The 27,455-nt window shown below is 50.5% G+C and overlaps 1 long non-coding RNA gene across 1 annotated transcript; it reads left to right on the forward strand.

Moving 5' to 3' along the window:
- The first annotated feature begins 14,420 nt into the window (after positions 1-14,420).
- Positions 14,421-20,387, forward strand: LOC132369558 (uncharacterized). Its single transcript, XR_009504446.1, has 4 exons — positions 14,421-14,491; positions 18,307-18,819; positions 19,067-19,284; positions 19,846-20,387. It is a non-coding gene; the product is annotated as an uncharacterized LOC132369558 (long non-coding RNA).
- Positions 20,388-27,455: the final 7,068 nt, after the last annotated feature.

Here is a 27,455-nt window from a genome sequence, read left to right on the forward strand (position 1 = left end):
CCCTGCATCTGCACTTCCAGTCAAGGTCTCTCTTCCGAATTCCACCTGAAGTTCTCTGAGATAAAGCAGGACTCCTGAGCGGGACTCTCTCTCCCTTTGAATCTGCTCACTTTTCTGTAGCCCCCTACCTTGGGCGAGGGTGTCAGCATTTCCCCAGGGCCTCCTCCTCATCCCCAACATCCAATCAGTCGCCCAGTCCTGCCGATTCAACCTCTTCAGCATCCCCTCTGCTCTACACCCCGTCCCCACCCCCTCCTGTCTTAGTCCAGCGCTCGCTTCTTCTTTTTCTTTTTTTTTTTTTGTACGTGAATGTTCATGGAAGCTTTATTTCTAACAGCCCCAAACTGGAACCATCCCAGATGTCTTTCAACAGGTGAATGGTTAAACAAATTATGGTACCCCCATACCAAGGGTAATACATAGAAAGGAACAAACTATTGATACATGCAACAACTTGGATGAATCTCCAAGAAAGTATGTTGAGTGAAAAAAGTCAATCCCAAAAGGTCACATGGTGTATGGTTCCATTTATGTAACATTTTTCAAGTAGCAACATTTTAGAAATAGAGGGCAGACTAGCGATTGCCACTGAATAGAAATGAGGATAGGGAAGGGTGGGAAGAAGGTGGGTGTGGTTATAAAAGTACAACAGGAAGGATTCTCATGATTTACCTTCTTTCTAACCTTTAAAGAAGAAATAACAAGTTTAGTGAGTTATTGATATAATGCACATACCGTACAATTCACCCATTTAAAGTGTATACAAATCAATGGTTTTTAGTATATTCACAAATATTTGCAACCATTCTTACGGTCAATTTTAGAGCATTTTCATTACTCTAAAAAGAAACCCCATAACTACTAGAGATCATTCCCTACTTCTCTCCAACTTCCCCCAACAGCCCTAGGCAAACACTAATCTAGTTTCTGTCTCTATGGATTTGCCAATTTTGTGTATTTCATATCAATGAAATCATGTAACATGCAGCACTCACTTTTTTTTTTTTTTTTAATATTTATTTATTTATTTATTGGCTGTGTTGGGTCTTTGTTTCTGTGCGAGGGCTTTCTCTAGTTGTGGCGAGCGGGGGCCGCTCTTCATCGCGGTGCGTGGGCCTCTCACTATCGCGGCCTCTCTTGTTGCGGAGCACAGGCTCCAGACGCGCAGGCTCAGTAGTTGTGGCTCACGGGCCTAGTTGCTCCGCGGCATGTGGGATCTTCCCAGACCAGGGCTCGAACCCGTGTCCCCTGCATTGGCCGGCAGATTCTCAACCACTGCGCCACCAGGGAAGCCCAAGAGAGATATTGTCATGAGACAAATCTTGTCCTTCAGTTCTTCACTTCAACTTCTCCAGTGGCTTCCCATCGCTCTCAGGGTAACATCTCAATTCTTCAGCACAAAAGATCCTGTGGGATCTGGTTTCTGTCAGTCCAGTCCCACTCCTCGTCTTTATGCTACAGCAACACTGAAGTTCATTGTTCTAACTCCCAGGGTGCAGCGGGTTTCTCATGGCTCTGCATCTTTCCACTTGCTACTTCCTCTGCCTGTGTTCCTGTCTCTCGGCTTGTCCGCCTGGAAAACGCCTGTTCATCTTTCCAGGTGCAACTCATGCGCTGCCTCCTTCTGGTAGCTTTCCCTGATTTCTTAAGGTGAACTGGAGCGCTCTTTCCCTCATCTCCCTCTGCTGCACTTGTACCTGCCCCCATGGGGATCATGATCTCACTCTAAGTGCCAGTGTGAAGTTGGAGCCTCTGTCTAACCTCTTTACTTCCAAGCTTCTCGAGAGCAGTGTCCAGATCTTTTCATCTTTGTATCTCTTATACAAAGTGCAGGGTCTGGCCTTATAATAGGCACTTGATAAATATTTAATTGGTAAGTATGCCTAGCTTTTGTTAAGCACTCTTAATAAGGCCAGGCGGAGTGCTAGGCACTTTAACACCAATTGTGTGATTTAGGTCACACAACTGCAATTACCCTATGAGGTAGGTGTCATTATCCCTCTTTTAAGGATGAGGAAACTGAGACTTAGAGGGGTCCATCAACTCTCCCAAGCTAGTAAGTGCCTCAGAAGAGGGGTGAACCGTGCTCCTAATTAAACGTGCGTGTGTATGCTGCTGTTTGCCGTCCTTCACGCTGATGAACACTCAGGGCAGGGGTTCCGGCGTAGCTCCCAGGAACTGCCTCCCACACCGTCCACCCTGCCCTAGCCCACCGGTGCTTGCAGTCAATGGGCCTCCACCTGTTAACTCGGGCCTTGAGGCCAGCACTTGGTGAATATTTCCACATTCCCAGGTCAGCCAGTCTTCTCTCCCAAGTCAAAATCCTTTCTCGCTGCTAGAGTCCCACACCCCTGCCCAGACTCTTTGAGATCTGATGCCCGGTTTCCTGGTCTCCTGACTTAAGAGTTCTGCTTCCTGACTCTTGCAGACTTGTAGCTGGCAACACTCAATGATGCTTGGTTCCCAGACATGTCTGGCCAGTAGGTCTGCCTTGGGCCTTCAGCTCTGGTGTGCACCCCAGGCTAGGCCACACCCCCAGCCCAGATCTGAGCACTTCCCACGTAGACCCAGTGCTTTCAGCATGCCTGCCACCTAATCCAGGGCCTCCTGGCTTTGCTCTGAGTCCCCCTGCCCTGAGTTCAGACCCTCCTGTCTGCTCACACTGACAGCAGCTCAGGGACCAGACAGCCAGAGGAGAGAGAGAACAGAGGGAACTCTTGGAAAAGGCCCGTGAGTGCCGATCAGGGACACACTGGGACAGAGGACGGGTGGGTCAACACCCTCTGGTCCTCGTCCCCCACACCTGCAGTCGGAGAGCTCACACCTGAACTTTGGAGCCACAGGCCCACCTTCTGTGGCTTTCTTATCCCTCCATTGCTGTTTGTTTGTCATTAGGGCAAAGTTACATTGCAAGTACAAGTAACATGCTCCTGACAACAGGACTAATATTTTAAACCCAGCTTTGATTGCTATGTTAATGATCACTTGTATCTGACGATAGCGATTATATTAACAATACGCAATCACTGATGAAGAAAACTTGGACTTTAGAAATACACTGGGGCCAGATTGATCCGAATAGTGAAACTACTTTAAATGCTAACGCCTCAATTTTGTAGGTCACTTTTATTATAATGCACTTTCACACATATGATCTTGTTTCAACTCAGTTAATTTTCTTCATACAATAAAGGGGAATACAGCTGGGATGGAAAACCGTGCCATCGTCATCCATCACTGTGGATGGCAGCAGAGCAAGTGTCGGAGGCTTAATATACAGCATTTGATTCATCTTTACAGCAATCACCTAAGATGAGAATTTTAGAGACAGAAGAAGTTCGGTAACTTGCGTACTGTCCCGCAGCTAATAACAGAAAGGCCGAGACCTGAAACCAGATCTGCCTGGTGCTTGCGCTTACAGCCCTGTGCTCTGCCCGCCGCCAGGCCTGGTCTCCATCTGTGGGCCTGTCCGCTAGTCCTGCCATATGCTCTGGGCTTCAACGCAGGTTAAACACCACTGCCTCCCCACCCCTCAGTTGCCTTGATTTTCTCATGTATTAAACACAAGTCCCGGGACTTCCCTGGTGGTCCAGTGGTTAAGACTGGGAGCTCCCAAGGAAGGAGGCCCAGGTTCGATCCCTGGTCATGGAACTAGATCCCGCATGCCACAACTAAAAGATCTCGCATGCCGCAACTGAAAAAAAGATCCTGCACGCGGCAACGAAGATCCTGCATGCCGCCACTAAAGACCCAGCGCAGCCAAATAAAAACAAAACTAAACAAAACAAAAAAACAAAAAAACCCACACAACTCCCTGGTGTTCATCTCCAGTCCCTTTGGCCTAAGGTGATTTCGCCTCTGCTGTTGCCCCACTGGAACTCAAGCTCTAGGTAACTGACGTTCCCATCTGACTTACTGTTAAGGTGCCTGGCGCTCAGCTGTGAGCTGGTTGTCACAGGAAGCCGCCTTTCCCAAGCATAAGACAAGGCAGCTCCTGGGAAGCTCCAAGGTAAGGCCACTGTGACAACAAGGTGAGGACTTTTCCTCCACGTGGCCCCGGCCTCGTGGGGAACGTCATACCAGGACGAGGCAGGGGCTTTGCTATCTACTTGTCGTTTCTTGAGATTCAGCCGGATCTGGATGATGCTTGTCCCCTTTGAAACATCCTGACCACAGAGGGCCACCATGAGTGAAAATGACCCAGAAGATTGGCAGGAGTAGGGGCCTTTTGGGGGAGGTAGAAAGAGTTCTGATCCTGCCTCTGGAAGACCCATCCTCAAGATCTCGGGGAAGTCATCTTCTCTCCCAGGGCTCCCATCTAAACTAGTTACTAGATCATCCTGAAGGTGCCGTTACAGTCCCGCTGTCCTCAGGGCTGACCTCTGGGGTTCTTAGAAGAGACTGGGACTGGGGCTGCCAGAGCGGGCCTCGATGGAGCCTGTGGGACGGGTCTCCAAACCCCGAGGTCCCTGAGGGTCCCAGCATCCTGGCGGAAGGTGGCAGTCTCAGCCACACGCTGAAAGGAGCCTGTCTGGTAAGGCTGGGGCCCGGCGGGGGCTCCGCGGACGTCAGGGGGCACAGGCGTGCGAAAGCGTGCAGCGTGCGAGTGTTTGTTTATTCCAGGAGCGGTTGCTAAGTCGGGGATGTTTGCCAGCAGAGAGCTGCCTGAGTGCCGTGTTTGTTTACTTAAAAGAGCCCAGGGAAGGACAAGGGAGAGACAAGTGCAGGCTCTGTACAACTAGAGATGGTCTTGGGGCCACTCGGAATGGTCCCCGTTTACGGTGCTGCTGGTTCGAGAGCGCCCCCTTCAGGCCCACAGGCTCTGGTGTACCTTCCTCACCAGCTGCTCTACCGCCGACCCTCCACCCAAACTGCGTAGAATTGCAAATCCCCCATCATCCCTTCTTGCTGGGGGTCTCCTGGTGGCAGGGTCCTGAGAGAAGGGGGAGGAGAACCAGGAGGGACTGGGGTATAATGACAGAACGGCTAGTTCTAAACTGGGCTCCACTGACCATAACTGCATGGCCTTTGGCAAGCTGCTTCACCTCGTCGGACCTCACCTGGTTCCCCATCTGTAGAATGAGGGTGATTTCAGAGTTTCCTTGCAGATCTATGTCGTTTCTTTCAGGAATCGGAGACATACGCCAGCTGCTTCCCATCCCGTGGGACCTGCAAGGGCGATCCTGCTGCTACGGTCTCATTCCACTCCCATCCCCGCCAGAGAGCACTCCCACCCCTCAGCTTAAGACTGGCCGCAGCCTCCTAGCCCCCCATCCTCCGCCTTCCAGGTTACATATTGGTCACGTGTTCTCTGACTGCAGGAGAGAGAGGGAAAGGGGACAAACCAACAAGAGACCCTCCTGATTCCCTGTCTGCCATCAGCCGCAGGCCAGGCAGTCCTGTTTCCCCAGAAGCCGGAGCTGGCTGGAGTTCAGCGTTGGTACTTCCCAGCTGGGTGGCCCCAGGGACCCCCCAGAGGCATCTCCCTTCCCCCCCCTGCCCTAAGGCCCCAGCAATGCATCTGCAAGTCTCTGAGGGAGCACGGCCCCCCAAACACAGGCTGGCTGGCAGCCAGGGCTGGTGTTCTGGCTCCTGCACCAGCCAGAGGGGTGGCAGAAAGGCCCTGTTAATCCCCTGGGAGAAGGATCCTTGGCAAACAGAGAAGAGTGAGCGCCTGCCCTCTGCCCCCACCCCGGGGCCGTGAACTCCATACCCCAGAGTCTCCCAAGCAGGCTTCGTGCCTCAGTGCTCTGTCACAGCCCCAGGGTGCTTGGGCTGGGATCCCAGCTGGGCCTGTCGGGTAGGAAAGGGAGACCGGGTTCTTCCTTTTCAGGTTAAGGCTCTTGTGGAATCTATGGCTGACCTGTGTTCCTCTCAAAAGCCCAGAGGAATTATGAAGAAAGAGGGTAGGTGGGCACGTTTTGCCCCCTCCAGGCTCCAGCCTTCTCTAGCTCCCATCAGCCTGTGGCTTTCCTGACGATGTTTGGAGAAGCGACCATAATTGCTAGGCTCAGGGCAACTAATTCCTTCTCCTCCTCCTTACCCATCACCCCACCACCCACCTCTGCCCCCAGCACGCACAAACACACACACCCAGAGTCAGCCCTCCACCCCTGAGGCTGCCTCTCCTGCTGGGGCCACATAGAAACAGACGAAGAGCTGGAAAAATCAGCCCAGGGCCAAAGAGAATCAGTGTGGAAAAAGCAGGGGAGAGAGTGAAACCAGATATTGAGAAGGTAGCCAGGGGGGAGGTGTTCCCCCCGGCAGACCTCCTGCCGTCCTCCCTTGGAACCGGGGCCTGGGTGGGGGGCCCAGGCCCAGGCCCAGCCTTGGTCTGCCTTTCTCCCTGCTTGCTCAGCTGGCAGGCCACCTGCAAGGGGCTGGCAGGCCCCTGCTCCTCTAGGGCCCTAGTCCCAGATCTGGGAAATATGATTCTTCCCCACCCCCGAGACAACCCCTCCCCTTGCTTGGCTGTCACTTGGTGAGCGAGGTACCAAGGGTTGAGCTATTTCTTGCTTTCTCCTACCTGTCTCCGCCTCACCTCCACATCCTTCCAGCATGGTACCAAAGTGAAGTTTTGAATTTGGGATGTGAGTGGGATGGATTTTGCTCTTCCCAACAGCATAGAGGAAGTAAATCTGGTCTCAATTTGAGACATCTCTACATTCCCAAGGGAGCTGGTGCCACTTACCTCATTTGAGCCTGGAGGGTCATTTAAGGGCCACTTCCAGGCCTGGCTCAGCACAGACCTCAATGCAGGAGGGCTTGGCATGATGCTTGCTGACAAGGGTCAGTAGGTAGAACTCCCTTGGGTTCCCCCCAGGCCACAGCGTGGTTCTGGCATTCCCAAGGGGACTGTTCCAAATCAAGCAAGGTCCACTGTGTCCAGGTGGACCATTCCCAAACCCATTTCTATCACGGATCAGTTCCCAGAAACTTTCCAAGATGGGAAATCACAACTGAAGCTGGTTGTTTACATTGGAAAATCTGGGTATAATGTCATTAGAGAAACCAGAAAGTCTCCTCACGTGAACTTTTGCTCCCTCGGCCCGTCCACTCCTCTCTCCTGAGTCACGACAATCAGCAACTTGAACACAGGGCTTTCCACTGTGCCAAGTGCTCCCACAGGCCCTGTTCCTGCCGGCCCTGCCCCTTCGAGATAAGTGATCCTTCGCTCCACCCAACAGAGGCCAGAACCGAGGTTGCCCTGCCCTGGGGCCCTCCTGAGATTGTACAAGCAGCAGGTACAGGCAGGGCCTGACTTGAAATCTTGGGTTCTTTCCCTGGCATCCTTTCTGCCGGCCACCCGGAGACGTGTAGGGGAATCAGAGCCCCCCGATTATTGGCAGGAGGAAGGGGCTGCCTTGACTGCCTTCCAGCTGGGTCTTTGGTGGCGGCCTCAGCCTTCTCAGATCCTCAGGAGGCATCGCCAGATCTCCTTCCTGTGTGTCTGCCAGGAGAAAGCTTGTCCTTTTCTTCTCTCTCTGGGTCACCTGCCCCAAAGAACCCCTGCTCCTTCTCTGCTTCTCCACTCCTTCCCCCCGATATTTTTGCCCTTGCTTCGGAAGAGAGGGCAGGGGTCACCCCAGTGGAGGTGCCAGCACTCCCAGGGTGTCTGGCTCTTACACTGCCTCACGTGCCCTCATTTTTGCTTTGTCTCCACCGTGGAAACTGAACTCTGTTGGATGCTTTGGGGCTTGTAAAGAACCCCCAGTACCTTCCCCCACCCTCAGACTTACTATGTGACCTCCAACAGGAATTTAGACTCTTCTGGGCCTTTCTGTTCTGGAGCACAAGGATAAGGGAACCCAAATCTAGACTCAAGAGGCACAAGTGAGGTTAGAGGCACAAAATGTATCCTTTCTTCCAGAGCAAAAGTCTGTTCCAGTCCATCATGGTCCCCTAAGGCAGCCATTCCTTTCACCCGATGACCTTAGAATCCCCACCCCAGGTCTCTGAGGGAAGGTGATTGTGCAAAAGCCAAGTTTATCCCAAGTAATGCAATGAATATCTTGGAGGGGGTGGGGTGGGGAGGAGGTTTTATCCAAAACACATGTTATTGCCACTATTCTAGTTATCTTGGATATTTCCTGCATGTTTGTCACCATGGCAACTGACTCAGCACAAAACCTTGTTTGCTGGGCCCTGGAGTCCGGCAGAGAGGCCATGTGGTGTCAATTTGGGCCTCTTGGTGCTTTTCTGTCTCTCTGTCTGTCTCCCCCAGCTTGTGTCTCTCTGTCGTTTTGTCTCTGTCTTTCCTCAGCCTGTCTCTGGGCCTCTCCGTTTTCCTTTTCCAGGAAATAGCTGCTCCTGCATCCCTGGGTGATGTAGGTAGAGACAGTGGCTGCTCTACTCACCCCCAAACCCTCCCTCCTCCCCTCCTGGCAGTCCTTGACTAAGGATGTCCCAGAAGGGATGGGAAAGCCGCACGGGAAACGCAGGAGACCGGCCTTTGGTGGAGAAGGGGCTCAGCCAGGCTCGGGGCTGTTTGTTTGACATAGACCTGGGCTCGCTGCCCCCTGAAGGCCCCTCGGGAGGGAGGGGTTTGGGTTCTGGGAGATGCCCGTTAGAAAGCTGTGGGCTTCTGCTCCTGTCCCTCCCTGTGTGTGGGAGTGCGGTGTCCCTGGCTCTCATAGCCTTCGTTCCCCGGACTTTCGGAGACGAGGTAGGTGGAGAGTAACAGATACGGGGAAAGAGCTAAAACTCACATGAGAGAAGCAGGGGAAATCTGATGAGTGCCCCCCAGTGGGAGGGGCTGTGAGGTCCCTAGGTACCCTGCTCTCCCAGGGGCCCTCCAGCTTCTAGTCCTTTCTCCCCGGCTGTGGGGTGTGGCAGAGCCATCACAGACAGCAGTGGCCCTCCGTGGGAGCACCAGGCAGCAGGGAGGGCATTGACGACAGCAGCATGTGAGGGAGGTGGGCCAGCCGTCTGGAAAAGGCCGAGTGAGCAGACAGAATATAAACAGGCAGCTCCGCGGGAGGTGAGGGTGTCTCCTGGCTTCCCCGCCCCCTCCATCCCTGGATCTTCCTTCCCTTCATGCCCAGGAGGCCCGGGCCTGCCAGCTGCTCTCCACCAAGTTTCTGCATCCACACCCTCTGGAGAAGCCTTTCCAGACCACCTTCCCAGTCTCCACATCTGTCCTTGGCTGTTTCTGGTCAGGCCTGGTCCCCACTCCCTGAGCAAGGTCGCCCTGGAAAGCGTACGGACCCAGATGTTCAGGCAGCGTTGGCAGCCCTCACAGGACTGTTTGGAGGAGAGAAGAGAAGCGGCATCGGACTCAGAACCCGGGGGCTGAGTCAGAAACTGCCCTCGCTCGTCATGACTCCTGCAGGCTCAGCCCTCAAGGGTGATGGGACCCGGGATGAAAAGGGAGAGAATGGCTAGGCAGCTGCTGGGCGGGGCCCTGAGGGCGGTACCCTATTGTCACAAGGCCAGCATCCAGAATAGTACAGCAAATTAGCCTTCTTTTGGGCCAGTGCCATCCCAAGGAGGTCCAATCTGATGGATGGGCCAGAAGAGCAGGAAGACAGTCAGAAAGGACGGCAACAGCATGGCATTGGGGGTCAGCCAATAGGGTGCAGGGGCCCTCTGGGCTCTGGGGCACCTGGGTACCAGGGACCAGTCCCAGGGAGAGGGTCTACCAAGAATTACAGGGTGTGTCAGGGCTTCAGTCATATTGGAAGGGATTCAGGGAAAGCTCTATTCCCAGCGAGGCACTGGAAGGCCACGTGGGAAACTAAGGCAAGGCCAAGTTGGCAGAGGCTTGGGGGAGACAGTGGGTGGGCGGGCCTAAGAGTGCCCAGAGTGGTAGAAAAAGCAGGAGTTATAGAACCAAACAGACATAGCTTGACATCCAGCTTCACCATTCAGCCTTGGGCAAGTCCAAGAATTCTCTGAACCTTGGTGTTCTCACCTGTAAAATAGAGAAAATACCAATTTTACAGGTTCTTATAAGGAGTATCTAAGATGTCCTTTAGAAAAAATAGTGTCTGAGATCCCATGGGAGGTGGCTGATCTCCCTTCCCTGGAAAGGGGGGATGATTCCACACCCTTCCCCTAAGACTAACGCGTTGCTTGGTTTTGTTAGGATTGGTCCAGAACCTGTCTGGGCTAGAGTGGGCAGGGTTGGTGCTGACAGCTGAGAGGACACAGCAGGGTTCTGAGCCCGGAGAGGAGGGGCGGGGGGCGGAATGGCTGGCCCCCACCTGGTGCACAAGAGGGCAGTTGTATGTGAGAGTAGTTTGGGGGGAGGGTCCCCTGCCGGTGTGCTGGAAACCAAGCTGCAGTGTCCAAATCCGCCCCTCCTCGAGGGGGCCGTGCAAGCCTCACTGAGTCACAGGCAGGCAGAGAACCCGAGGCCATGGTGTTCAAGAAAAGCATCCCAAAGGATCAGAGGACCCAGCATGTGGGGGGGGTGGATGCTTGACCCAGGCAGCAAGAGCCAGGGCGTGAAGCCAAGGCTGGAGATGGAGCGGCCTGGGCATGGGACAAAGGGCTCCGGGCAAGCTCGGGGCAGGCAACAGGCCAGGCTGCGGATAGACACGCCGGGCCACTAGGCCTCAGGGGTGGTCCCTTCTTCCAGCCGGCATCTCCAGCTCCACCCAAAGTCCAAGGCAGTAACCTTTAGTCCTCACGGGGCCCTGCTACCTGGAGTGAGTGAGTAGTCCTCTGCGGGCCTCTGTTTTCCTGCTGGGCTAGCGATGCTGAGGAGGGAGAGGTGGGTTGTTAAGAGGAGGCCGGGAGCAGGTGCCCCGCGGGAACAGTTGGCTGGAGCGGCGCAGGACACCGGAGAAGGGCGGTGTGGGCCGAGGCAGCTGCGGAGGGCTCCAGGGCTGGAGACGGGGCGCCAGCTCACCCCACATGGGGCTACAGGGGTTTGGGTGAGCGGGAGGGGCCTTGCACTCCTCCCTGTCCTCTCAGCCCAACCCATGGAGACCACAGCTCAGGGCCCCGCTGTCCCCTCCCAGTGACTCAGGCTTTGGCTGCCCTCCTGCCCACACCCAAGACGGGTCCGGTGCCCCACAACAGGAAGGGCTGTGCTCTGGGTGCGGAGGAGGGGCGCTGCCGACGGCCTCGGTGCAGAAAGAGAGGTCTAGGCGGAGAAGTCCTTGCACCTTCCGGCTGGGTCACCGTGTGCCACCTGGGGAATGTGGCTTCGGGCTGTGGTGGGAATCTGTCCTCCGCCCTCTGCCCTGAGCACGGCAGGCCACTTGTTTCTCATTAGCAAACTGCACGATGTCATCACCACGGGGTGGATGTGCAGTTTTGTCCTATTTGCTGGAGCCGTGGGTAGATGGTGGGGACGTGCGGGCTGAGCCAGGGACAGGGCCTGTGGGGCCCAGGGCAGGGGCTGCGGCCACGTGGGGCAGAGCCATTGGGGGGCCACAGGAAGCCACGGTCCCTGCTGGAGCCCAGGGGCAGCTTTGCAAACACGCGGGGAAAAGAGAAAGGAGGAACCAGTGATGCTGGGATTATAGTTATTGGCTGTAACTGTTGTTAATAATAATAATTAGCCTTCATTTCTTGAGGGCAGGCCTGAGCCAGGTGGTTCATATATATTATTTCTTTAATTCTCCCAATAATTCAGTTTTACAGATGAGGAAACTGAGGCTCAGAAAGGTTAAGTAAATGTCTTCGTTGTCATAGTAATGAAGCATTAGAGCTGGGACTTGAACCCAGGCTCTCTGATATCCTGACATCTTTTCCATTATACCACATTGCTTCTACCAGGGTCTGACTTTTTGGTGCCCTGGGCACAGTCTGTTAAGGCGTGGGAGACCCCTCTCAGAATAATGTTTTTATAAACAATATAATAGATTCACAAAGGAAACCAATTACATTGAAATATAGTTATCAAAACATAAAAAATGTGTGATATAGTAATATATGTGCTTTTTATTAACACATTAAATAACAAGATCTAATAATTATCATAATTTCAAAATAGCGATGAATGCAAAAATATTTTGTGATATCGGCGAAAACTGCTGTGTGATTTCTACTGGTGGCAGAGTTATGGGTACTGATAACACCGATATTCTTTTTTTTTTTGTCTCTGTAAAGTTTTATTGCACCACGGCCTTGTCCATTCATGTATGTATTGTCTATGGCTACTTTGTTTTTTTTAAATCAATTTTTTATTGGAGTATAGTTGCTTTACAATGTTGCGTTAGTTTCTGCTGTACCACAAAGTGAATCAGCTATACATATACATGTATCCCCTCTTTTTTGGATCTCCTTCCCATTTAGGTCACCACAGAGCATTGAGTAGAGCTCTCTGTGCTGTACAGTAGGTTCTCATTAGTTATCTATTTTATACATAGTATCAATAGTGTATATATGTCAATACCAATCTCCCAATTCATCTCATCTGCCCCTTTCCCCCTTGGTATCCATATGTTTGTTCTCTACATCTGTCTCTATTTCTGCCTTGCAAATAAGATCATCCGTACCATTTTTCTAGATTCCACATATATGCGTTAATATACGATATTTGTTTTTCTCTTTCTGACTTACTTCATTCTGTGTGACAGTCTCTAGGTCCATCCACGCCTCTACAAATGATCCAATTTTGTTCCTTTTTATAGCTGAGTAATATTCCACTGTATATATAACACCGATATTCTTAATTGAAGACAATATCACGTTTCAGTTAGAGAGCAGTGAAAATAAAGATGTGACTTTTTTATCCCCCCATCATGTTCCCAGGCCCCCAGAATTCTGTCCGTGGATACCTCAGGGGTCTAGACTCCAGGTTAGGAACCATTGCTTTAGAGGGAGGTTGTTAACTAGAAACCTCTCCTTTTGCCCTGGTGGTAAGGAGTATGCAGACAACTTCGAGACTGTGGAGCTCTCTGCCAGCTGAGGAATCTTGAGTGGCTCCTTGCCCCAGCTCTAAATAGTCTGTCCTTGTGACCTACCTGGGTTTTAGGGTTTAGCAAACAAAATTATGGAAGACCCAGTTAAAATTGATTTACAGGTCAACAATGAATAATTTTTTTTGTTGAATAATGAATAATTATTCAACAATGAATAATTTTTTAGTGTAAGTATGTCCCATGCAATATTTGGGACATGCTTATTTTATTGTTTTTCTATTGCTATGTAACAAAGGTAGCAGCTTAAACAATACAAATTCATTAGCTCCAAGTTCTGTGGGTCGGAACTCAGCCCCGTGTGACTCACGTGAGTCCTCTGTCTAGAGTCTCACAGGCTGCAGTCAAGGTGTCGACCGGGCTGCGTTCCTTTCTGGAAGCTCTGGGATGTATCCGCTCCTCCTCATTTAAGTTGCTGGATGAATTCCATTCCCTGTGGTTGTGGGACTGAGGATCCGGTTTCCTTGCTAGGGGAATGCTCTCAGCTCCTAGGGGCCATCCACGTTCCTTGTCATGTGTCCCTGCCATCTTCAAGCCAGCACACGATTATGGAATCCTCATGCTTCAAATCTCTGACTTCCCTTCTGTCACCAGCTGGAGAAAATTCTTTGCTTTTAAAGGGCCCATGGTGATTATTTTGGGCTAGTCTAGGTAATCTCTCTTTTACAGCACAGCACGGAATAATCCCACGAGAGACACCAAGAGACAAAGTCATGGGGCCATCTTAAAGTTCTGCCCACCACACCTGTACTACACATTTACATTTCTGTTCCTTAGAAATTACAACTTCCCAGAGTCCTGTGTGTTCCCGGCAGCCCTGGTGGGGATAGACCACCAGGGGACTTTGCTTCATAGCCAGGATCAACTCCTTCCCCTTCTTGACCTCAGTTTCCCCTCAGAGAACTCAATGTAATTCTTTAAAATCCATGTGTATGAATTGGGCGACAGCACAGCACGTTCAAGGGCCTTGCTCTGCCTTGCAGGCGCTCAGGTGCACGGGTGGAGACTGACATGTATGTAAGAAAGTGCACAGGGGCCTCGGTAGCGGAGGCAGATAATCACGACACCCTGGGGACCAGCAGAGGGAAGAGACTAGTTGCTCTTTGAGTCTAAAGGGCCTGAGGGAAGACTGGGAAAGCTCAGGGATGAGGAATGATTTGAACAGGACCCCGAGGATTTGGATAGGCCAGAATTGGGAGGACCGTTTGGGCAGCGGGGACAGAGCCAGCAAAGCCCGGCAGGGAGGGGTCCTGGTGCACGCTGGGGTGGCATGTGCCGCTGGAGGTTAGGGCACCTGGTATTTGGGGGTCGGGGAGGAAGGGGGAGGGGTGGCATAGTACAAGAAAGAGGCAGGGGCCAGACTGGAGGCCTTCACAGCTCCAGCAGCAGGAGTAGGAGGGCCCGCAGGTCCCGGAATGCTGAGTGGGAAACTGAGCTGCCAGAGACATGGTGCAGCTCCCTCAGCTCTGGCAACCAATAAGGCTGTGACGGGGCGGTTGGGAGGCAGCCTCCCACAGTGACGGAGCCAGGAGTCCTGGGGCTGACTCTGCCAGCTGTTCATGGAGGGGCTCTGGGCCATGTTTGGATCATTGAGGAAGGGCAAGGAGCCTGAGTAGGTAAGGGGCAGCGTGTGTGTGCGTGTGTGCGTGTGCGCGTGTGTGTAGCAGATCACATAGGGCCTTGCAGGCCATCAGAGAGACGGTGGTTTGTATCCTGGGTGAGGCGGGAAGACTGTAGAAGTTTCTGTGTAGAAGACTGTAGAAGACTGTGTAGAAGACTGCACTGGCATGACGTGCCTTAAGTGTTAAATGGTCATCGTACCTGCTCAGCGGCGGGCACGGTTTGCGCCCGGGGCTGCCAGGGCACGGGATACAGGAGCACTGCACGATACGGTCTCTACCCACAGAGAACTACACTCTGCTGGGGAGACGTGGCAAGGCGATGCAGAGAGTGGCAAGATCCAGGGCTTTAAGACAGAGGAATCTGGGCTTGAGTCTTCCCTCTACTGCTTCCCAGCCTGGAAAGTTACCCAAGTTCTCAGCTACTGCAATGACAACACCTGCCTGACGGGGTGATTTTGGAGCGTGGCTCATCACAAAGTGCCACGTGCAGAAATAAATAGTGGCTGTGTTATTATTTAAATAATAGTATGAGGTAGCCTTAAGCTCCTCGTCCAAGGGCACAGATGGCAACTGATGGTCTGGAGGCTGTGGGCCTCCTCAAGGCAGGGGAGACGGCTGACCTCCAGAGGTGGCAGGAATCAGGAGGTGGAGGATGGGACCTGGCAAAGCCCAGGGACAGGAGTAAGTGGTGTGTTCTCCACAAAGACACACGAGGTGAGGTCAGCGTGACATCTCAGACGGAAGCTGGGGGAGGGGGAGGCATGAGCAGGTGCTGAATTCAGCCGGTGGGAAGACCCGATTCTGAAGAGCATGAACAGGAATTGTGGAATTGGAGGCGACAGGGAGTGGGAGAGGGAGTGGACTCGGGGCTGGGGGGCGTGGAGGGAGGAGCGGGACAGACCCACAGCCGGGCCAGAGGGGTTGGGATGGCGTGGGCCCTGGGCAGGAGTCTCGACACCCACGATTGCCAGGCAGGAGGAAGCAGGCCTGTTTGTCCTGAAACCTGATCTTTCCGGCAGCCGTCCCCCTCAGCCTGATGGACCACGGAGGGGATGGGGGGGTTGGTGGGGGGGGCGTCCCTTCCCGAGGCATCATTTCCACCAGCATCCCAGCAGCTCTCTGAGAGGACAGGAGTCCCAGGAGAGTCCCCGAGGGGAGGGACACAGTACCACTCCCGCTGGGTGCAGCCCCCAACTTTTTCTCTTCCCACGTTACCCGCCCTGGGGTCTGTGCAGCCTCATTAGGTTCCAGGCCAGGGATTCCCGACCTGGTCACGCCAATTCCCCAGGGGTCCCTGGAGGCAGTTTTGGAGGTTGCGGAGTTATTTTAGTGTTTATAGGAACATCTCATAGAAATCATATATTTTCTGTAATAAGATTGACTCCTGCTCACCCTTCAGATACCAGCTTAAACGTCATTCCTCTGGGAAGCTTTCCTGACCTTTTACATGTCAGGTTCCCAGCAGGAACCGATGGCTCATTGCAGACGGGTAATTGAGAGTTTAAGAAGGGATTATTGAAAAAGCTATTGGCAGATATAATATGATATCGCTTATATGTGGAATCTAAAAAAAAAAAACGATACAAATGAACTTATTTACAAACCAGAAACAGATTCACAGACATAGAGAACAAACTTACGGTTACCAGGGGGAATGGGTTAGGGGGATGGATAGATTGGGAGTTTGGGATTGACATGTACACACTGCTATATTTAAAATAGATAACCAACAAGGACCTACTGTATAGCACACGGAATGCTGCTCAATATTCTGTAATTACCTAAATGGGAAAAGAATTTGTAAAGGAATAGATACATGTATATGTTAAAAAAAGAAAGCTCTTGGCAGTACTAAGGGACACTAACAACAGCATCTCGAGCCCTCAGCCACCTGAGGCCTAAAGGGACAAGGGAAAGGGGCAGTGACTGGACCCCCGCGAGACTGGAAGTGATACAAGGGGCTGCCTGGCAAGTTCTGTGGCCTTCAGGAGAGGGTCCACGGCGGCTGATCAGAGAGGGAACTGACACCCTCCTCAGCCAGGGCCTCCCATTGGCAAAACCCACCTGGAAGCTGGACGGCAGAGGAACGCCTCTGATAGAGTCCTAAGTCAGGCCTTGAGGTCTGGGGCAGGGTGACCCAGGAGTAGAGTGGATTTGGAGGGACGAAGGAAATTATCCACCTTACCTCCTGTGTTAGTCTGCTCGGCTGCCATAACCAAATACCATAGACTGGGCTGCTTAATCAATAGAAACTTATTTCTCACCGTTCTGGAGGCTGGAAGTCCAAGATAAAGGTGCTGGTCAATTTGGTCCCTGGTGAGGGCTTTCCTCCTGGCTTGTTGATGGCCACCTTCACGCTGTGTCCTCACATGGCCTTTCTCCAGTGCACGTGGAGAGAGAGCTCTCTTTGTCTCTTCTTATAAGGGCACTGATCCCATAATGGAGGCCCCACCCTCATGACCTCGTCCAACCCTCATGACCTCCAAATACCTCCACATGGTGGGGTGTGTGTGTAGGGCTTCAACATATGCATCTGGGGACACAAACATTCAGGCCTTAAAACCTCCCAAGGTTGCGTTCGGTGTCTCCCGAGTCTCCCATCCAACCCTGTGCTTACCTAGAACATAACATTGTCATACTTTATCATAATTGGCTTTTTCCTTTTCTGTATCACCTGCAAGACTTAAATCTTCCTGAGGGCAAGGGCTATGGTTTATTCATATGTGCTCAATAAAATTCATTGGGAAAAATGAATAAAATTGTTGCTCAGACTAACTAAGACATCACATTTCTTTACTTTGGCTGAAATTGCATCATCTCAATGTGTCAACAATAGTTATGTCCAGCAATCAGAAGCTTGGATCAACAGTTATGTAGGCCTGCTTATCAGAACACGAGACAGTAAAGCAAATTAGTAACTTAATGAATTCAGTTTGTTTAGTGGATAAAAAATCCTTCAAAACAGTTCATGGGGTGAGAACGGGAACAATAAAAGGAGTCCTTGGTGATGAAAAATCTCTGAAAATACCCCATCAGTCATGATGGGTGGGCCATTCCAAGGGTGTTCACATAGCCTGTGTAACTCACAACAGGACAATGCATGGTCCTCCCAGGCCCACCAGGCCCCCAGTTATAAATGGGGCTTCCGTGGAGTAGTCCCTATGGGCCTGTCTGCCTCTTTCTGTCTCCACTGTCCCTATCAAGCCAGGCCACCAGTCCTTCCTCTTAAACTACTGCCCACTTTGCCTGGGAGTGAAGTCTTACCATTTCCCCTTCTGTCCTACTCCTGGTTACAAAAACACAAGCTTTGACATCTGGCCTGCGTTGTTTGAATTCTGGCTCTACCACTTACTTGCTGTGTGACTTTGGATGACTTACTTAACTTCTCTGAGCCTCTTCATTTGTAAAACTAGGGTAACTGTGAAGATTAGAAAAGATATTGCACCTCCAGCCTAGACTGCTGCTCCGGGAGCCTATCAAATCCCACCATTTTCCATTCTGGCCACCACCCTCCACCCCACCTCCTTTCTTTTCTCAACCTAGGGACACTGGATTATGCCATTCCTCTACTCAAAACCTCACCACGGCTTCTAATTTCACTTAGAACACAATCCAGGTTCCTTATGGGGCTGCAAATTCCCCTACCGTCTCACAGCTGCCCTTGTTTCCTCAACCCGGACTGTTTTCCTCCCACTTGTCCCTGCCGTGTTTCAGATCTCAGCTTAAATGTCATTTACTCCGAGGAGGCTTCCCAAAGCCCCAGAGTTCCCTGTTGTGTTCTCACGATGGCCTATACTTTCCCATCACAGCACCCATTGCATCCGGTGAAAACTTATTGCAACTCCTCGTGTGATGGATTGCGGCCTGGCTGTCCTCTCCACCAGGAGCTTCGTGAGAGCAGGAAACTTGACTGCCTTCCGCACTGCTGAATCCCCAGTGGCCTGTGCAGTTCTGTCCAATGCATATTTGTTAAACGAATAACAAAGTAAAAGGTCTTTCCTGGAATGCCAACAAGCTTCCTAGGGAGACACAGACTGACATAGCAAACTATTCAGAACAACGCAGGGTAAGTTGTGTCTAGCCATCTCCAGAGAGCGTGGCCCTCACCCTTGGGGCTTTAGGAATTCAGAGAAAGGAAGAAAGGGTATTAGCTACTTTGTGAAGACTCTGCTTGAGACCACGCATTCCAGAGAGAAGGAAGAGAGCAGGAAAAGTAACATTGGTCGTGTGTCTACAGCATGCCAGAAACCTACCCTACGACATCTTTTTACATCTTCACAGTTATCTAGTTTTACAAAGGAGGAAACTGAGACCCAGAGAAGGTAAGTAAATCATCCGAGGTCACACAGCAAGTAACTGGCAGAGCCAGGATGTCATACCAGGCAAGCCAGATGTCAAAGCTTGCGTTTTTGTAACCAAGCATAGGACAGGAGAGGAGGTGGAAGGCTTTACCCAGGCAAAGTGGGCAGTGGTTCAAATGGGGCTTATGACAGAATAGCTTCTAATCTATGATAACTCTGAAACTTGGGTTTGTTCTGATACTGAGTCCAGGTCTTAAATGCCACTTAGGTACACGTGGGTTCTGAGAGGTCCAACAACAAACAGGGCAGTTGGGCCCACCCAGAGCAGCTGCAGCCCTTGGAGGTGGCCTGAAATTGGACAAGGCCTGGAATGAGGGTCTGGGCACCGCTCCCAGCATCTGACCTTGGATGGAGACAGCAGAGCTGTGGTTTGGGAGATTTTCCTTCCTCAGCTAGGGCCCACTGGAGCCTGTTGTAAGGATCCAGGTAAGGGAGCTAGGCGGTGCAGGGTGGGCGCTGCTGTCTGGTGAGGTGGGGGAGGCGCGGGAAGGGGTCATCCTTGCCAGGCTGACCTCAGCTGGGTAATGCGATCAGCCTGTCATGGTTCCAGTCCTGATTTGGGAAGAACAAAGAGGCCAGGCCCCTCTGCCTCCTCTGTCCCAGGAATGCAGCTGGGGCCAGGCTGTGACCAATCGGGAATGCAGGTTGGGAGCGCAGCGAATGCAGTTTGTACAGCCGGGCTTTCATGCCGTGATGGGAGCGGGCTCACAAAGCTGGCTGACATGCCCCCGCGCTTCCAGCTTTGATATCCCAGCCCTGCCTTGGGGGAGCCGCGCATCCCCAAGCTGTCTGGCCCCGCCTGCCCTGCTGTGGCCCTGGCGGTGGTCGTGGGGTGGGGAGTAGGAAGTCCAAATCCATACACCCCACCCCCCAACGATGCTCCCAGTTGCCGGCATCTCCTTGTCCCTCTCTGTCCATCTCGGGAAATTTGAGAAACAGGCAGAGGGAGGGAAGGGAGCTCGGCTGAGCCTCCTGCCTGCTCCTCAGGGCTGCGGAGAGACGGATGCACAGACAGGCAGACGGATGTCCCATGGGAGAGGCTGCCAGGTCTCGGCAGCTGCCGCTGGAGACGGGTCACAGAAACCTCCGGAGGCCACCCCCTCCAGGGAGATGGATAATGTTGGGATTGGTGGGTCTGCCTCCTGGGATGACGGCTGAATGCTTTCTGCATTCCGAAGCTCGTCACCTCCCCTCCCCAGCCCAGTTCTACCAGTGTGCGGTCCTCTGGGCCTGCCCTTCTCTGCCCTCCCAGTTATCCGCTGCCCCCTCCCCTCCCACCTCCTCCATGCTCCCTGCACTTCCTCTTTTCCTGGGTGTTAGCAGTGCAGTGCTTTACCGTTCACAAAGCACATTTATACACACTAGATCATTTGATCCTTAGAAGAACCCTATGCAGGAAGGGACGGAGGAACGGAGGAAGAAGAAGCTTCTGGAAAGAAGAGGTTTAAGGCTATTAGATGGCATGCTCACACGGATGTTCCAGTTGCCTCAGATGTTGGCAGGAGTGGAGACGGAGAAGATGTCAGGGAGCCAGGAGCTAAAGTAGCCCACCATGGGGGGACCAGGAACTCGGAAACTTTCTATCCCCAGTGCCCGGAGTACTGGGGACACTTAGTAAATGTTCGTCGACTGATTGAATATGGCTGGCGTTCTCTTGATATCCCTGCCTTCTACTTGTTCTTATGAAAAGACCTGAAAGCCACACTGAGATGTAAGCAACTGGTGATAGTTTTCAAGCGATGCCTCACAAAGGAGTCAGTTCTTGTGTTACAGATGTCGTTCCAGTGAGCAGACACTGGAGACTACAGTGGGAAGACGCAAGAGACAAGGACAGAGGAGAGGGCTTTCCCAGGCAGACCCCTGGCCTACCAAGGCTTCGGGGGCTCCCAGCTAGGGGTCACACGAAGGAGACTTTGATGCAGCAGAAAGGAAGCCCGGGAGGAGCTCTGGCATCCCCTCCAAAGCCCCCCTCTCAGAGTCACAGAATGGGAGGGGCGGAGGGACCTTAGAAATGATCTAGACCTTTGATTAAAAAGAAAGGATGTGTCCCTAATTTCTACTGTTCTGTGTGGTGGCTTCATTCACTCAGACCTTCTGGCAGCTCCTGGTTTTTGTCATCCCAGCTTCCTAACCAGAAGGAAAACAGGGCTTCTCTCTCCTGGATCAGGTTGGTGGGAAGGATTTTGGGAACGGACTCCACAGTGGTCCAGCTTGAGGGGTGCTCACCACCTTAGCACCCACGATGGTGGCCCTGGAAACAGCATGACCCTGTGCGTATTTGGGCTACAGGTTAAAGGATGCAGAAGGAGGAAACGGCTCCCCAAGACAGAGGGTGATCACATACGTGGCCTCCATGTGAACCCCGAGCTAAGCAATCGCCCCACACTGAGTCTACTACAAAGCAAGTTCATTACAGCATTTAGACACTTTCTGTTGTTTATCGATAGGGAAACAGGTGAACAAATTATGGTACCTCTTATGGTATCCTATGCAGCTGTTAAAAAGATTGAAGAAGAACTGTATATCTTTAGATGGAAAATATCCTTACTATATTAAGTAAAACATGTTTCAGAGCAGCCTGTATAGTATTATTTATGTAAAACAAAGCAAAATAAAACCCTATATATCTATATATATTTAAGTATTTAAAGTTCACTTTTTAAAAGCTTGAAAGGTAAGGGGAGAGATAAATTGGGAGACTGGGATTGACATATACACACCAATATATATAAAATAGACAACTAATAAGGACCTACTGTATAGCACAGGGAACTCTACTCAATACTCTGTAATGACTTATATAGGAAAAGAATCTAAAAAAGAGTGGAGGTATGTATATGTATATCTGATTTCACTTTGCTGTACAGCAGAAACTAACACAACATTGTAGATCTTCTATACTCCTATAAAAATTAAAAAATAAATAAATAAAAAGTTTGAAAAACTTTATACCAAACTGTTAATAGGATGACCTCTATATATGTACATATTTTTAAAAAATTTTTTACCAGAGGCATATATTGCTTTTGTTTTAAAAAAAAAATGAATATACACAGAAAGGAAAAGGCCCAATGCTCATAGTCTGCAGATAAGGAACATGCAGGACAAAAAAATTAAATGACCCTGCACAAAATCACACACAGGAAAATAAGAGCCCTGACTTTCAAACTGCCCAGGAGGTGGCCTTCTTTAAGCACCTGTCCAGTCTAGGAGCAAGGGATGGAGGTGGTGGGAATCAAGGGGAATCCAGGCCAGAAAGCAGCAGGGATGTGCCCATGAGGAAGGAGAGAGCCTGAAGTGTAGGAACGGAATGGGTGTTGATTCTGTAACTTGCGGATGCCAGGGACTTCTCCCCACCACCCCCTCCTCTGCCAGCAAACACTGGCCTGGGGACACGTACATCTGAGGGCCAGGAATGGGTTAACCCAGAGTCTTACTGGTGAGGGAGAGGTCTGGGTCTCCTGGAACATAAAAGGAACTCAGCGGCTCCTGGGGGTAATGAAAAGTGAAGAGGCGCAGGTCCGAATCAATTAGACTCTCTATCTGAAATGTAAACCAGGTTCCTGCCCAAATGCCCCTTTCCCTCATCCTGATCCTGGAGTCCCAGAGGAAGAAAAAGAGAACAGTGCAGCCTTTGGAGCGGCTGCCTTTTGGAGGCCACAGCTGTCTACTCTGTGGAGGCCCCAGCCCACCTGGGAAGCCGGCCCTCTTCCTTGCTCCTGGGTTCCGCTGACACTGAGCCCTCAGCTGCCAGGGCTGCCCATGATAAGTCCTAGCTTCAGACCCTCTGCCCAGCACCCAAGGACAGCAAAGAGATCTGGGGGCTCTGCTAGGCATTAGGTGCTCAGGTAATTATGTCAGTAGAAGCCCCCAGCACTGATCCCAATGCCTGAGCATCTCCCCACAACTCACAGCACTTTCCCCACAATTCACAGCACTCAGACTTACAATGTCCATCCAGCCTACTATGGTCTGGTTCCATTACCGTCTTCACCATTCCACTTTTTCCAGGTACCCTCTGAGCATCCGCATCAGAAGCTTCCCTCCTGCTCACTCCTGGGTTCCTCTTTATCCAGTCTCACTTGTTCTGAAATAGGGATGAGAGTAATTCCAGTTCCAGCATTTTCTGGCTGTATGACCTGACAGCACTTAGGAACATTCTCTTCATAAGCCTTTCTGGGCTTTGGTTTCTCATAATATAAAATGGGGATCAGAGTGAGGAATAAATGAAGTCATGTGTAGAAAGCTAAGAGCTAAGTAGAGCTAAGTGTCAGATCCCTTTCCCCCTGCCCCTCTGTGCCTCATCCCTACTGTCAGTGAAGGGAATTAACAGGATCTGCTAAAGGACAGGGGGTAGCTGGGGAGAGGAGACCGGTGGGGCGCTCAGACCAGGAGAAGGTGTTTCCTGGGAGCGAAGGTAGGGATTCTGGCTGGTCCCATAGACCAATCACCCCCAAAGAGGAGGGTGATGGTCTGCTGCAAGGGCTCTCCCCGCAGAGATCAGTTTCTCAGTCGCCAGGTGGTGGGAGACAAGACCACAGGAGAACGGCAGTGGTCTTCAAGCACGTGTGGGTACCCACGACAAGACAAGGCAAGTGGACGTCAAACCTGATTGTAGCTGATGTGGCAGAGTCAGGAGTGTTGGTGGTGGAAACAGGATGGGGAAGTAGCAGGAACCCAGGGCTCTGCCATGTACCCACTGCGTGACCTGGAGCAGGGGGCTTCTTGACTGTCTGCTCTGTAAGGGAGGGGTGAGACTGCAGCTCCAGGGCAGTGGTTTTCGGATTGTACTCTGAGGGAGACTTCCTGAAGCCCTGCCGAGCCCCACTTCTACATATTAGGCTTCTGAGCCCAAGACATGTTGGAAAACCCCACTGGGAGCAAGAAACCAGCCAAAGTGATGAGACAGGAGGTGTGTGCATGAGAAGGGCTCATGGAGAAGAAAAAAATCTGATGAGAATGAAAACAAAAAAGTCACTAGGTTTGGGGGCAGAGGAGAGGATGATCCAAAAGACAGACAAGGGAGACACTGGGGAAAATTAAGGGCAGCCTGGGTGAAGAGCACAGGCCCTGGGTTCCATGTATTGTGTGAAAGTATAAACCCACAAAGACGTGGGAAAGGAGACAACAGCAACAAAATTCTGGAGGCTAGAAAGCACATTTAATAAATGCCATATTAGTAAGTGGAAACTGTCTAAGCAGGGCTGAGAAAGTTAAATCCTAGCTCACACACAAAAACTCCAAATCATATCTCAGAACCCCCAAAGACTAAGGAATTAGTGATATAAGATATTTCTAGAAGGGAGAGGGGCAAAGTTAGCGCTGAAAACAAGGAGATTAAAAGTTTGCTCAAAAAGCCGTAAGCCCCAGATCCTTTCCCCTACTCCACGTTCCCATCCCTAGCAAAGACCAGACCTTTCTAGAGGAGAAGAGATAAAACAGTTTCTAGACTGGGGGTATCATGCGCTATTAGCAGTACATGAACACATGGGAATTAAGTGCAAGTTTACAGACTGAATGTTGAGACCACCAGCCTTCTTCCCCTAAATGTTGAAAGCCAGGCTAATACTCTCCAGGCAGGAGACCACGATAAAGTTTTTCTGAGAAATGTTATCAGATGACATCAAGAGTTTCCCAAGGGAATGTCCCAGCCAGCTCACCCTACAGTGAAACCTACAGTTGACAAGCCCTACCCATGCACAGATAAGCACCCCAAGCAGCCTTTCAGTATTCAGTCCTAAGCAGTCAGCCAAGAAGCACTAGATATTTGAAGAAACTTTAACACGAAAAGCAAAGGCCCAACAAACAAACAGAAGACAAAAACATCTTGGAGAAAACAGATTATGCAAGGAGAAGAAAACTCATATTCTTAGAAAGATGTGATATTGCATCTAAAAGATAAGAATGGGATGCTCTAAAAAAAGGAATTCTTAGAGAGAAAAAGAGCTTATGAAAATTAAATATGATAGAAGAAAATTTTTTAAAGTTTCTTATGATGATTGAAAAATAAGTTGAGGAAATTACTCAGAAAGTAGAGGGGAAAGTTAGGAGAGAAGAAAAAAAGAAAATTAGAAGATGTGTTCATTAGCGCTAACCTCCAAATTACAGGAATTCTAAAAACAGAGAATAGAGAAAAAGGAGGTCAAAAATAATCAAAAGCATCATTCAAGGAAATTTCCCCAGTCTTAAAGACATGAGTTTCCACACCGAAAGAGCTAACTGAATGCCCAGAACAACCAATGAATTATAAAAACCAAAACACAGAAAGGTATACCATGATGAAATTTCAGTGTGTTAGGGAAAAAGAAAGTATCTTACAAGGTTCCAGAGAAAAGAAGCGGGTTTCATATAAAGGAATCAAAATGACAGTAGACCTCCCGACAACAATGGAAATGAGGAGACTACAGAGAAGGGCAACCACTTCCAACCTAGAATTTTTCTACTCAACTAAACTCTCCATCAAGTGTGAGGGTAGAAGGAAGATATTTTCTGTTATGTCTCCAAATTTTGTCTCCCATAGGCTCCACCTCAGGAAGCTACTGTGCAGCATATGCTCCACCAAAAATCTGGGAGTAGACCAAGGAAGAAAACATGGCGCCCAGGGAAAAGAGGGCCCTGTACGAGAGAGGAGGGAGGCCCCAGTTAGATAGTGAGGAGAGAACCCACGTCAGCAGCTTTGCAGCCAGCCTGGGAAGCACCCGGTCCAGACTGGTCCAGCCAGAAGCTCCGGGATCATCTCTTCAAGAAAATGAGATGAATAAAATACCTAAGGAGTTTCAGCATTTGGGATGATTGAGAGGCAACACTCAATGTGGGAAGAGTTTGTCACTAAATTAGCGACAAATACATAGAACGAAACAACTAAACAAACAAAAACAAAGTGATTTTTAACTCCAAGAGAAAAATTTACCAGGAAAAGGAAAACAATCATTCTATACTTAGCACTTGGCTGTGAATAGTGTTTATATATTCATAATAAGGTAAATATTGAATGTTGATCTAACGAAAATCATGATCTAATTACACTGGGAAATGGCAGGAAACGTGTGTGGGTGTGTGGCAAACAGGGCAGCAGGATTTGACCAAAGAGAGATAAATCCTCCACTTCCATAATGGGGAATAAAGCGATGCCTACATTAAAAGTTTTTAAGAAATGTCTAACACTGAAAAATTAGAAGTAGTGATGTAAGCTCGCTACTTAGCAATATGAAGGGAAAGAATTAGTTAAAAGGAGTTGAAGCAGGAACCGACTGGGGCAGGAGCTCTGCTGTATTTCTTATCAAGCCTTGCAGAACTTGTGGTATCTTTAAACTATGTCCCAGGAAAATGGTTATTAAAAAAAACAAAAAGACAAAGAACAGAAGTAAGAGCAGGAGGGGAGGAAAAGAAGAAGAGCTCAGAAGAGTCCAGTAAAGACGGGGCTCTGCAGTATTTGGGGCAAATTATTTAAATTATTTAATTTCTCTGATTTCTTCCTCAAAAAAATGGGGATAATAATACGTAATTCACAGTGTTCTTTTTGTCTCTGATATATAGTAACTATTATTTTTGGAACCACGGACGGAGCCATCCAAGGATTAACCCTAGTTTTCTCATCTGGACAATGGAGATAATCACCTGCCTCATTAGGTTGTTGAGAGATTAGGTGAAGTAACTAAGGTCAACCTCAAATGCTTTTGGAACCAGGCAGAACGGGACTGCAGTCACACATCCGACCTGATGGCCAGCGATGACGCTTGCACGTAGAGAGAGGTTACTCCACGAGGGTCTCCGTGCATGGGGTTATCCGCTGTCTTCACAGGCAGAATGTCCTTAATCACCAGGCCAGCCGTGTGCTCCTGGGGAAACAAGCCAACACACACCAAGCATCATGACGCATGTGAGTAATCACATCTGGGCAGGGCGTAACAGGCCAGAAAGACTGTGCAGCTTTATGTACAGCTTGTCCACGTCCAAGAAAGGTCAGTGATGGAGGAGCAAGAGTAACCCAGGACTTCAAGACGCAGGATCTTCAGGTCTCTACTTCACCAACTGGCCAGTCATTTCTTTTTTTTTTTAATATAAATTTATTTATTTAATTTATTTATTTTTGGCTGCACTGGGTCTTCGTTGCAGTGCGCGGGCTTCTCATTGCACTGGCTTCTCTTGTTGCAGAGCACGGGCTCTAGGTGTGCGAGTTTCAGTAGTTGTGGCACGTGGGCTCAGTAGTTGTGGCCCGTGGGCTCAGTAGTTGTGGCACGCAGGCTCTAGCGTGCAGGCTCAGCTGTGGCCCACAGGCTTCGTTGCTCTGCGGCATGTGTGATCTTCCCGGACCGGGGCTCGAACCCGTGTTCCCTGCATTGGCAGGAGGATTCCCAACCACTGCGCCACCAGGGAAGCCCTCTGCCAGTCATTCCTTGAGATTCTGTTTCCTCACTGTTAAACTGAAGTTGGTAGTTAGAAAATGGACCTTATTGTGTGGTTATCATGGAATTTAAATGAGATTATTTGTATGTATATTTAAGTGTGTGCCTACTCTTTATATGCAAATGACTACTTTCAAAGAAAATACAAATCCAGACTTAGTAAGGATAGACTTTATTCAGGAAGGAGTATTG

This window comes from Balaenoptera ricei, chromosome 8 (assembly GCF_028023285.1).
Source record: "Balaenoptera ricei isolate mBalRic1 chromosome 8, mBalRic1.hap2, whole genome shotgun sequence".
Taxonomy (NCBI): Eukaryota; Metazoa; Chordata; class Mammalia; order Artiodactyla; family Balaenopteridae; genus Balaenoptera; species Balaenoptera ricei.